This window comes from Lissotriton helveticus, chromosome 6 (genome assembly GCF_964261635.1).
Source record: "Lissotriton helveticus chromosome 6, aLisHel1.1, whole genome shotgun sequence".
Classification (NCBI taxonomy): domain Eukaryota; kingdom Metazoa; phylum Chordata; class Amphibia; order Caudata; family Salamandridae; genus Lissotriton; species Lissotriton helveticus.
Genome location: NC_136067.1, coordinates 1,663,574,374 through 1,663,587,811, shown reverse-complemented (window position 1 = coordinate 1,663,587,811; position 13,438 = coordinate 1,663,574,374).

Genomic DNA, 13,438 nt, shown 5'->3' with positions numbered 1-13,438 from the left:
CTGAATATGTACATACCTCTGACTCTCTCTCACAGACTAGATGAGTAATAATTTATTCCTACATATGTACAAAACTTGTACTATATGTGTAACACTGAATATTTAACAACCCTAGAAGTCTCAAACTATACATGTGACTCAGTATTACGTAAAAGGGCATATCTTACCATATAAGTACATACAAACTTGTCCTATAACTTACCAACACCCATCTTAAAGGGTCTATGATACCTAAGATAGCTATGTTTCACAGGTTATTACATTATGTACTGCTCCAGTGAATGTTTTTCCCTTTTAATTCTGTGACTTGTAGTCCTCTTTTAAAAATGGAATAAATAAACACTACAAGTCCCAGCGTTCAAAGGAAATTATGCTTTTTATGCAGCATATTATGTATGGACCTGTAAAACTTTGTATACCTTGTAGTACATCGTTAAGTATAAGTTTAAAGCTTAGCAAGCAGTTTTTAATACCAACTAGAGCATGCAGTAAAACAACGTAAGGGCAATATACAGTTCCAAGGCAATGCATTGTTAAGCAACTTTTCATACTGCTAGTCTAATCCTCAGACAGTCACACACCTAGAAACAGGCTTACTCACCTATGAAGACAAATATAAAAACACAGCCACTCAGATCCCCTAATAAAGTTACATTTCTTTTCCATATATCATATTGACTTTTATCAACCTCATATACACAAATATCTTTTCAATCAAATGTCTTTTTTTTATTCACATTCCTGAAATTTGAGTTTGTTGGTCATTTTTGTTTGTTGCTCTTATTAGATTGATTCAATGCTCTCAGAAAATGTGAAAACTAAGCATTAGAATGGCACTGCAATCTCATAAAAAACAACCATTAATGGCAACCTTTTCAACTTTGCACTCTAATACTGCATAAGGCAGCAAATAAAAACATGCCTTTCATAATTTACTGTTGTAACTCTACTTCTGAATGGTTAGTATGTGTTAACCCTTTCAAGCACTTCTATAAAGAAGCCAAATATGGAAGGGTATTTGTGAAAATTTGTGAAATTGTGTGCATTATTCACAATAGTCGCGATGAATGAGGGAAAAGTTACAGAAATCCAAAAACACATTTAGCTTGGTAGTTTTATGAATTTAAGACTACACTACACTTTATAAGAGAGCCTTACATCAGAAACAAACCCTTAGTCTTCAAAAATGAATCTACACACTTCCAATTTCCAAAAAACCGATGACACTATCTTTAAGTCCCTTCACTCGACATACTCTCTTAGCAGAGATTCTGTTGGACTTGACCCTTTTTGCAGAGTTATCCCCAAACTTTTTGCTTCTTCCTCCTATTTTTACCTGACCTGTTGTTGATGGCTATAGGACTCTGGGAACTTTACCACTGCTGATCAGTGCTAAAGTGCATATGCTCTCTGTGTAAATTGTTATTATGGATTGGTGTTTCCATGATTGGCATATTTGATTTACTGGTAAGCCCGTAGTAAAGTGCACTAAGTGTGCCATGGCCTGTAAATCAAATGCTACAAGTGGGCCTGCACCAACCAATTGTGCCGCCCACATGAGTAGCCCTGAAAAGGTATCTCAGACCTCCCACGACAGTGTCTGTGCGCAGTTTTTTGACTGCCATGTCGACCAGGTATGTGCACCCACTTTCCAGGCCCTAACCTTCCCTTTTCTAGGCACCCCTATAGTAGGCCCAAGGTGCCCCCCTGGGCAGGGTGCAGTGTATATGAAAGTTAGGACAAATACAGGGGTGTGTGACTGATAGTGAAATACTACCAATTCTTTTTCTCACTATTGAACGTCGATCTGACTCATAGAATAGATTGGGAGGTACTTTGTAACACCTTACTATTGGGACCAGATAAAGAAATAAAGTTTAGGCTCTCTGAACTCAGAATTTAATAACACATCTTTTAGTAAAGATGTTTTTTTAAATTATGTGTTTGAAAATGCCACTTTTACAAAGTATTAGTAATGCAAGTGGTGGGCCCTAGAGAATGAGGAGTGTGTACTAAAACAATACACATCAATCAATAAGGGGATTGTAAGCACTCTACTCACCCGCGAGGGTCTCAAGGCGTGTGTATATTGGTTTTGCCATGGCCTATAAATCAAATGCTACAAGTGGGCCTGCAGCACCAATTGTGCCACCCACATGAGTAGCCCTGAAAAGGTATCTCAGACCTCCCACTACAGTGTCTGTGCGCAGTTTTTTTACTGCCATGTCGACCAGGTACGTGCACCCACTTTCCAGGGCCTAACCTTCCCTTTTCTAGGCACCCCTATAGTAGGCCCAAGTACCCCCCTGGGCAGGGTGCAGTGTATATGAAAGTTAGGACAAATACAGGGGTGTGTGACTGATAGTGAAATACTGTCAATTTTTATTTCACTATCGAACGTAGATTTGACCCATAGAATAGATTGGGAGGTACTTTGTAACACCTTACTATTGGGACAAGGTAAAAAAATATATTGTAGGCTCTCTGAACTAAGAATTTATTAACACAAATTTTAGTAAAGATGTTTTTTTAAATTATGTGTTTGAAAATGCCACTTTTACAAAGTATTAGTAATGCAAGTGGTGGGCCCTAGAGAATGAGGAGTGTGTACTAAAACAATACACATCAATCAATAAGGGGGAATGTAAGCACGCTACTCACCCGCGAGGGTCTCAAGGCGTGTGTATATTGGTTTTGCAGAATCCAGTCACAGCCCTGAAGAGAGCCCCCAAAAATAGAGTGGGACTTGAAAAGCATTGGCACTTTCAACCAACAGGGAAAGTATTTAAATCAGAATGTGTAGCAACTTAGGGAAATATATGTATTCAATACTGTACACCTTTGTTACCTGAAATGTTGTGTACCCCCATTGTGTGGTAATCCCAGTGCTTCTTAAAAATATGATTCATGGTTGACTTGTTTTTTCTGTTTTAGGACTGGAAACCATCTAAAAAATGTTTTTGTTATTTGTTACTTGTCACTATGTTACAATTGTGTTTGGTTTGAAGTAATGTGAACGTTGTGTGTATCTGAACTCTGTCTTGAGGATTTATAAAAATGAAATGATTGAAAAAGAATAAGTAAACGTAATAGACCAAATGATTTGTGAATTTGGTCTGACTCTGTCGAAAAGTTAGCAGCCAACAAATGGTCAGCTAGATGTTTTGACTTTTCTAACTTTTATAAAGAAGGCATTTTCTTGTTTAACCATTCTCTGTGCCTCTGTCTGTTTTTGGGTTGACTGTCTGGTTTTGGAGTGACAGGGACTGGGGTTGTGCGTTTACTGTGGACAGTCACTGTGGAGGGCGTTGAGGTGTGCCTGGCCCTTCCTGGATGACTCAGAGCTGAGCTGAATGGGGCTTGGCTGCATTCAGAGTAGTGGGAAGAGTTTTCTTACACATGAATAGGGCCTGTCTCCCTTACACAATGCTGTCTTCACCCCCTATGTTCATACTGCACCAGTGGGGACATAACTGGTGTGGACTGGGCTCAGAGACCCTTGTACAAAGAGAAAACAGATAGAATGGGGTATAAGCAGTAGACCTTAAATGCCAGAACTTTGGATCACTTCTGGACTAGTCAAAAGGAACTTTTGCCAAGGAGAAGATGTGAAGAGCTGTGTGAAGGAGTACTACCCCTTTGCTGTGTGGGGTTGGCCTGTAGTTGCTGGTCTGCCAAGGAAAGGACAAAGACTGGAACTTTGCTCTGAACCTATTTGAAGAAGATCCCCAAGTGCCTGTGTGTGCTGGCCTCCTATTATGAAGGCCCAAGGACACAAAGACTTCACCACCACCTCCCCTGAATTCTCCTGTTGAGAGTTCTGACCTGCCAGGAGGTGCCTATTCCAGTTCTGGGCCTCTGGCGTTTATTCCTGCTGTTGGGAGCTTTAAGAAAAGAAGAACTGAAAAAATCAATGCATCGCTCTTTTTGCAGCTGTTTTTCTGATGCAGTACCGCTGTGCAAGAAGAATCTCCACGTTCGACGTGCCATTGCAGAACCAACGCAGCACCTGTCGCGGCTGTAGGAACCAATGCATCCAGGGATCGCGGCTGAAGAAACTGACACAGCGCTGCTCGGTGCCGCCGCATCAATCGCCAACTCATCCTGGATTTCCACGCATTACACCTTTGCGGCCAGATTTCCCGACGCATCACCCGTGGACCAGAATTGTGTTGGAGTTGATGCATCACATCCCCCTCAGGCCAGATTCAACGCATCACTTCTGCGTGCAGCAGAACTGTTGATTCATGCCCCCAAGGTCTCAGGAACTGACAAATCTCTTTGTTTTCGACGCTTCCCATCTCTGCGACTGTTTGGCCTTGTGAATTTGTTTTAAAGAATATCTTTATTTTTCAAATTCACAGGTGTTAAATTCATGCAAAGTGCGATACTGAACAACATTTAGAAATGTGAAACAAGTACCCATTCCACCCCATCCAATACGGTTATTAATAATATGTTTTCATCTTTTAAAGGTTCTCAAGTAATACAGGTTATATGTTGAATATAGATAATATATCAAGTTGTAACATTTTTAGTTCCGCAGTCTCCCACAGCCGAAGTGCATCTCTCCTCGTCAGATCCTGAGTTCACTGACTCCCGCCCTCCCACTGCTGCTTCAAACTCCGCTATGACTTCTCTCCATGTCGTCAAATCTTCCTCAGCATGTTCATCTACTCTACACCCACGTAGCCTGGCCTCCTCTGCTACTGCTTATTTATTCACATCTCTACCCCATCTTTGCAGGTTGGGTCCTCCTGTGCCCATCCATGTTAAATGCAACTCGCCTTTTAACCAGTAATAGTGCCAGTTGTACAAATCTCCAGTGCATTTTCCCCTCCTTGTGTGTTTTGAGTGTCCTCAATAAACAGGTTGTGGTTTGTAGCCTAAGTAATGCACCTCCCACATTCTGTAGGTTTTCGTCCACCCATTTCCAGTAAGTGCATACATTAAGACATTGCCATTTCAGGTGTAGAAATGTTGCCGATGTGGTTTGACATCAAAGGCATGTATTTGGTTTCGTAGGGTCTATGCGATGCAGCAACGCCGGGGTGACATATGTGCAAAAAATGTAAATGGCCCAGTGTAGTATGCTGTACTTCTAGCCTTTGTAAGATGTTGAGTAAAATACTGTGCTCACACAATTCTAAGTGTCAAGGCTCACTGTCCAGAATGTTCATTGAAGAGTAAGCAGTTGGATGGACTGGAGCTGTGTAAGCAGGCTGAGGTTGAAAGGACCTTCTGAATAAATTCTTCTTGGATTTAACTACTTTCCTGTTGCAGTGGTCTCTACACCCAGCTTAAACTGTGTGTTACATGAGCCCCTTTTTACTAGTCTGCAGGCTTCCTTCCACTCTGTGTCTGTCATTGGTGTACCCAGATCCTCCCCCCAGACTATTCTCGCTTTTGGTTTTGGTCTAGGCATGTCCATAATCATAGCATTGTATAAGTGGGAGATCAAGTGTCTTCCACCTCCTAACTCCAGTAGCGTCCTGAACAGGGCTGAGGATTCTGGGGCGACTGGGCACGTAGGCCAAATGTCTCAGACTTTCAACAATGCTTACGTAGATAAGGAACTAACCCCTTCCTACCCCACAACCCTCCCGCCCTGCACCAAAGGAAATCAGTTTGCCTTTGGGGAAAAGGTCTGCTAATGTCAGGCATACCCTTTCTTTCCATCTAGTAACATTCACCTCCGATTCCAGATGGAGAAACGTCAGGAGGTCCCAGAACTCAAACTCGGTGGCGAAGGCGGCGCATCTCAGAACCACTCTACTACTCTTTCCCAGAGTGCCGCTGTGTGCTTAATCAAGTAAGGTCCTGCACCTTACCCCTCCCACCTCCATGCAATTGCTGGGGCAAGGTTTTTTCCTCTCGTCATCTGTCAATAGTTCTTTCTCTCTATTGGTCTCTTCAGTCAGCCAGTGTGCTGCATGTTGGAGCTGGGACACTAAGTAATAGAGTTCCATATTAGGGACCACCAACCCTCTCTCTTCCTGCGGCAGCTGCAGCGTTTCTCTGCTCACGTTATTTCTGCCATTTGCCCATACCAGGATTAATAGCAGGGAGTGAAGTTGTTTAAACACTGACCGCGGAAGCCTGTCCAACGAGCGCTGAAGGGCATAAAGGCATCGCGGCAGGAACACCATTTTGGCTACCTCCACCCGTCCCATGAGAGACAAGGGGAGGGCTTTAGAGAAGGTGCCAGACCAGGTCAACCCCTCTATCACTTGGTCTCTATTAAATTTGTGCTGTCTCTGGGCAGTGTGTGACTACAATATCCAGATATCGGAACTGGTCCATTTCTCAATGTAAGGGCAGCGGGGGAAATGTGGGTCCCAGCAGTGCAAGGCGCCGAGCAGAAAAATAAAGGACTTTGTTATAGTTATACGCAGTACGGAAATTTCCCCAAAGGCCTTAACATGTTACAGCAAGCATGGCAGTTAAAATAAGGTATCATAAGCGTATAAGGAGATCAGATGCTTCCTTGTCCAAATCTGTATCCCATAATTATCCATGTTCCTCCTAATTTTGATAGCTAGGGGTTCCAGCACCAATGCAAATAGCAGGGGAGACAATGGGCACCCCAGCCTGGTACCCCTATGGACCTCAAAGGGTTCAGAAGTTAATCTCCCCAGCCTGACCCTGATGGTAAGCTTGGTATAGAGTAGGCGTACCATGGACCGAAATCGAGATCCCAACCCCATTCTCACCAGAACCGCCTAGAGATAATACCAATTGACTGTGTCAAAGGCCTAGGCTATATCAATGGATACCAAAGCAAGATCCTGATCGCTGTCCTCTACTTCATGAATGACATGCATGAGCCTCCTAATGTTCATTGTGGCATTTCTGCCAGGGTTTACTAGTCTGCCCATTACTGGCCCCAATCTCTGGACCAACGTCCTGCACACAATTTTGGTATCTAAGTTTATCATTATGATTGGGCGATAGGAGGTTGAATCTGAGGGTTCTGCTCCTGGTTTAGGGATCATAGCTATAACGCCCTCTCTAAATGTGAGGCGAAGGGCCATCTTGTCCAGGGCCTCTGTATAAACCTTCTGGATGCACGAGGCCACAACTGCCGAGAATGTCCAATAAGATTCTATAGTAAACCCATCGATATCCGACGCCTTCCTGGATGGGAGTGAATTAATGGCCATCTGTATCTCTTCTACCAGTAGTGGTTTCTCCAGGGCTCTTCTCCCTTCCTCCCCCAGTTGTAGGACCAAGACATCTTCTAAATACTCAGCTGACTGCTCTGGGGTACGGTCACCTGAGTTTGCGTATGCCTGTTCAAGATGACCCTTGAATACCTACACTATTGCACACTGGGTGTGAGCCTCAACCCCTCCAGGATCTACAAGATGGAGCACCTCGACGTCAGGTGCTTCTCGCTTAAGAATTCAGGCTAGGAGTTGTCCCGATTTGTCCGCCTGTGGATGTAGAAACTAACGGTATGATGATAGTGTATAGTTTTCTAATCTGTCCGGACAGATTTAAGTACTGCCAACTCTATCGCGTGGCTTCCCGCCTTTGTCCAGTTTTGTTCAAGGTAGTCTCGCAAAGCTTTGCAATTTCTTCTTTCCCTACTTGGTCTTGCAATATGTCAGATGGGAAACTCCATGAGTATAGGGTTCTGATCCCCGCCACCGAAAACCACATGTCACCGGTGCATGGTTAGACAAGTATCTTGGCAAGTGCATGAACTCTAGGACTTTGAGAGCCAACTGACGAGGCACCAAGACTCTGTCAAATCTACTAAAAGTTCCATGTGTGGGCGAGTAGCAGGTGTACTCCTGTCACGCGGGGTGTGTGTCCAGCCAAACATCCTCAATCCCCATTTAGAACATCACTTTTGATAAACTCACTGTCGTTCTTGGTTTAGTGAGATGTTGGGGTGGGTGACGATCCAATCTTCCGTCCAAAACACAATTGAAGTCCCCCACCCAGAAGTTATCTATGCCCAATGTCGGGGTCATTACGTCCATCAATGTAGCATAAAAAGTAAGTATGGGCGAATTTTGCGAATTCGCAATTCGCGAATTTGCTTATTTACGGATTCGCAATCCGCAAAATTCGTGAACTTTCGCGAATTTGCAGGGTTTTTTGTGTTCGCAAGGGTTTCTGCCAGTTCGCGAGGGTTTTTTACGAGTTCGCAAACACGAACTTATTTGTCGGGTCGCAACGGTCGCGACCATGTTATTTCTACGTCTGGTTCATCACAGCACCCTCTGTTTCACCACTGCCACCCTCTGGTTCACCCATGCCACCCTCTGGTTCATCACTGCCACCCTCTGGTACATCACTGTAGATTATGGAGGGAAAAGCACACCTGCCCTGCCTCAACTGACATCAATTAATTTGGAGCTGATTAATGTGTCACTGAATTAGAGCTGGCACCTGCTTCCTTAGCTGTAAGTGCTTCCTGATTAATGATGAGCATGAACTTTTGCACCTGCTAAGTGCTTTCAGTTTTGCAAAATTCGTTAGCACACCTGCCCTGCCTCAACTGACATGAATGAATTAGGAGCTGATTAATGTGTCACTGAATATGAACTTCCAGTCTGGCACCTGTTTCCTTATCTGTAATTGCTTTCTGTTGCAGTGTAATTTTTTTTAACAGGACCTTTGTGGCATACTTGTAGCTATTCTCTGAGCCTGCTGTGAGGGTCAGAGCAGGGTCATAGAATAGTTGCAAGTAGGCAACTGAACTCTGGAGGGGCCCCTCAGGAAGCACTACAGGGAATGGTTATTAATGATGAGCTTGAACTTTTGCACCTGCTGAGTTCTTTCAGTTTTGCAACAATCGTTTTTCTGCAATTTCACGCGATTCGCGGGGCGCGAATTTGCGCGAGATCGAATTCGGAATCCGCGAATTCGTGCGAATATGCGATTTGTTTTTTGCGGCGTGTTAGTTCCCGTGTTTTTTTGCGTTTTCGCGAGTCGCTTGTAGCGCAACGACGTGAAGTTACCCTAGCGGTCATACATGGGCGCGGCCATCTTGTTTGCGTGACGTATTTCCGTTTTCGGGTGCTATGTGTAATCTCGCGAAGTGTGCGGCTCGCTAGTACAAGTTCGCGTGTGATCGCGGGGGAAATCTCCCGCAAACTTACCCACGCGGTCGTGAACGGGCGTGGCCATCTTGTTTTTCATTCATTGCTATCGTTCTGGGCATCCTTTCTGTATCCTCTCTCAATCTCTGCCATCCTTTGCTTGTTTGAAGTTTTTTTTGATCTATTTTACTTATTATCTATCCCTCTATTTTTCTAGCTCTATATTTTTGTGTTTTTTGCTACTTTTGGTTAATTTTAAACTACTTTTTTAAACTCTTTTCTTTTCTTCTTACCTATTCTATTTCTTACTTATTATTTACCTTCCTTTCTGCCCAGACCATGGTAAATGGAGCCGGGAAGCAGCCCGAGAAGGGGAAGGGGTGGCCGCACTAGTGTACTATGTACAGCGCCGCCTCCCCAGGACCATCGCGGCAGGCGGCAGGATCGTAAGCGGCTCCGGGCTCCGGGAGCGCCGGAAGCGGTGGGAGAAGGTGTGCCGGGCCATGTATGAACACTCTCAGGTCCGGCGCACCTACAACCAGGCCACCCACCGTTGGACGGATCTCCTGGACCGGGAACGCGACCTGCTCGGCGTCGAGATCCCCGGGCTTGGTGAGTAGTAGTAGCTATTTCATCACTACTCTGTTTTCTCCTGCTCTGTGTGTTATTATATTGCAAATTTTTGTTTTTTACCAAGAGCAATAATGCTGCCGATTACATTGTAGGTAAATTATATTTCAAAATCTTCTGTGCATTTCAGGTGCACTTCTCTCCTTCTCAGTAGCGTTGCTACTATGCTTATTTGTTTTCGATTTTGTGTTCATTTCATTGGCCTGAGAAATTATGTATGAGTGTAGTTTACATAACTGCGTAATGCTAGACACTAAGGGGCAGATTTGCAATTACCGGCGCATCCCTGTAAAGTAGCAGGGATGCGCCAGTAATTGTGCGCCACGCCACCACCACCCATTGTGCGCTGTACTTACAATGCGGCGCACCATGGGCCCAAAACTTCACCGAAGCATTACGCATCTGTGCCGTAAAGGCGGCGCATTGCTGGAGTTGCGTCGCAACGATGGCGCAGCTCCAGCAATGCTCTGGGGTGCCCTATCTCCCCAATGCTGCGTAAAGCCGTACGTCTGCTACAAGCAGGCGCAGGGTTTGAGTGACGCATCATTGTCCTAAAAGTGACTGATTTAAATCTTGTAGATTTCCCTCAGCCACTTTTAGGATGCGTTCCTGCGCAGGAACGGCCTCCCTTGCGCCGGAACACCCCCTGATGGCGCAGGGCTTTACAACGTGATGCATCTCCCATATGCGTCACGTTGTTAATATACGCCGCACCATGGCGCCTCTTTTGTTCTGCCGCTGCGTCACAAAAGTCACGCAACAACGGAGCAAATGAGCCGCAAGGGGCTTGTAAATCTGCCCATACAGACTCAAGTCCAGTCCTTCCTTTGTACACCTGGCAGTAAGAAGAAATAGTGGTGGTGGATTGATAGTTTGAGTATTTTAATGACTGGTTAATGTAGTAGGAAACTTTTTAGTGTTGTCACTGATCTGCAATCACGATGGAGTTTGTGTGTCACTTCGCGTGCTGCGGACTGCTGCCTGCCAGTCCTAGGCGAACCTTTTTAGTAGTTTGTTTAGTGAGTTACATAACTTTCCAAGTCGACGGTCCGCAAATCAAGCAATACTAATATCGTAGTAGACCACATGAGATAGGTCAATATATCCCGTGGAATAGTTGTCTATTTGCTATTTCGCATGTTTTCGGGTCTTTCTTTCTTTCATGTTGTACATCAGCTCCCCCCAGGGTCAAGAGGACAGAGGAGGAGGTGGTATCGGCTGCTGCTGCTGTAGAAGGCCAGGATCGGTCAGGCGAGGGCTCCTTTGCTGGCCCCGGTAAGTTTTCATTTTAATATAGGGTACCTATTTTTTCCTAGCGTTCCTCATTCGATTTTTTCTAAATCGTCTTTGATCTTCTTGTAGACTGTATCTAAATTCTTATCCTGTCTCTACTATGACTCCCTGTGGTATTACTAGATTATTCTTATTAGTCTGTCTGTGTAGCTAACTAAGATTGCACAGTTGGCAAAAGGTGTTAAACGACACTCCCATTCTAGTCAGCAATAGCTCTATGCACTGAGTGCAGTCCTCTGGGATTGTCCATAATGTCTTTTCAAGTCTTCTAAATGTTTATGCTTTGACAATTCCCAACAATAAAATGTGAATGACCACCAAGAAAGAATAAGATACTACTTTACTTTTGGTTTGGATAGGGGGACAATCCATACTACTACTGTTGCAGGGACAAATCTGCACAAACAGAACTATGGACACTAAATAGTGCATTGTTTATCAATTATAATAGGTGCAGGTAGACTTTCCACATACCTCAGTGATAACAGACTTTGAAGAACCCCCAATCTCCTTACTGACTAGATAGTGTGGCAGAGTCATTTAGCTCCCGAATTCATCGATGATTGATTCCCAATGATGACTATCCAACGCAGGGCAAGAGTACGGAGTCAGAGTCCAGAAGTGTCAGAGGCACGGACTCATGCTTGCAAATTGCAAAACCTTTTGCTCAGTCACTCTTGACCAAAAACCACAGAGTCTATTTAAGTTTTAAAGCTTTATTAAAAGTAAAAACATTTATTAAAATCAAGTTTGTCATAAAACATAAACGGTTGATTAAAAATGGAAAAGTGCTTAGTGATTTATTTCACACATTTAGGGGCCGATTAGGATGGCGGACGGACTTGCGTCCGTCCGCCACCCCTGAGTAGGAGGGACCGTCCGCATGGGCAGCGGCGGTCCCTCCATGGCAATTAGGATGTGACCGCCAGGGAGGCGGTCACATCCTCTATTTTTAACATTGCGGCAGGTGCAGCTTCAAGCTGCACCCGCCGCAATGTTAAAAATGCATGTGTTGCATTTACATGCACAAAGCGGCAGGCACCGCACGGTGCCTGCTGCTTTGTGTACGCAAATGCAGGGGGGTACCATAGGTACCCCCCATGTGCACCCCTCACCCCCCATTCACCCAGGGGGCCCGCAACGGGCCCCCAAAGTGAATGTCCGTATGCTTTTCCATGGCGGAAAAGCCGCTGTGGAAAAGCATATTTACACCAACATCATAATATGGCGGACGGTGTCTCATAGACACCGCCTGCCATGTTATAGCTTTTCCGCCGCGGTCGGAAGCCGACCGCGGCGGAAAAGCGGCGGACGGAATTCCAGACCCACCAGCCATCCTAATTTGGCGGTGGGTCTTTGGAGTCTCCGCCGCGGTTTTTCCGCATCCTCCAGGCCGGCGGACACTTCCGCCGGCCCGGAGGATGCGGAAAAACCGCCATCCTAATCGGCCCCTTATTGTGGGCGAGCCGAGCCCTCACCTGGTTTGAACTTTAATTTTTCTTTTTGGTGCTGAATCGTTGGTCTCTCCGTCCTAGTGATGATGATCTGATCTTGCTCTTGTTCTTAGAAGTGAAGCTTCTGTCTGTTATGAGAAAAATGGTGCGTGTTAAAAAGCAAGCATTCATCAGTTGTGCCAAAAAGTGCAGCAAGACAACACCCTTCCCTGGAAAAAGGGCCATTTTTACTTTAGAGTAGACAGTCACAAATTATTAGATTGGTTTCTGTATTCACATTTCTTCATTCCTAGACAAAATACTAGTGAGTGGTGTATGTCTATTACATCTAACATTCTTAAATGTACTTTGTAGGTGGAACATCTGGTGCCGGGGCCAGCGCTGAGGTGGAGGAGGACACTTCTGGGGAGGAGGCGGTGCAAGTGCCGGAGGAAACTGCTGTGAGGGTTGCCACGGTAGTGGCGGGCAGTGGTAAGCTCTTATATTCCTTACTTATTGAGATTGCAGACTGCAGAGTGTGCTCTCTGCATGGGTGTAGTATATATGTTGTACAGTTAAGTTACTATACTGTTAAGAAGACTTTCAAATTTAGAACAAAGTTTTTATCAACCAGGTAGTAGCCTCCTCTAAATTTACTTCAACTCAGCGGTGATTTTTTTTTCGAGAATCCAAATCAGATCTGAGATGAACTTGATGGATGGGATGAACGAAAAGTGAAAGAAGGGTGTAAGTAAGTGTGGAAGGACGAGCAAGTTAAAAGTAATGATGACTGACAAAGAAGAATGATACGTGTTTGATTGGTGCCCGAGGTGGCTGGGAAGGAATATGATGCATGGTGGGGTGAAGGTTGAAGCAAGGATGGGTGGAAGGAGAACAGCCTGGGTGGGTGAAACAGAAACTGTGTGTGTGCGCAATATATCCTTTGGTTGAAATTCAAATGCAAGTCAAGCACGGATGTATGGCTTGCGGTTTCCCAAATAAAATGAAAAGGTTGTTTTCCCGTGA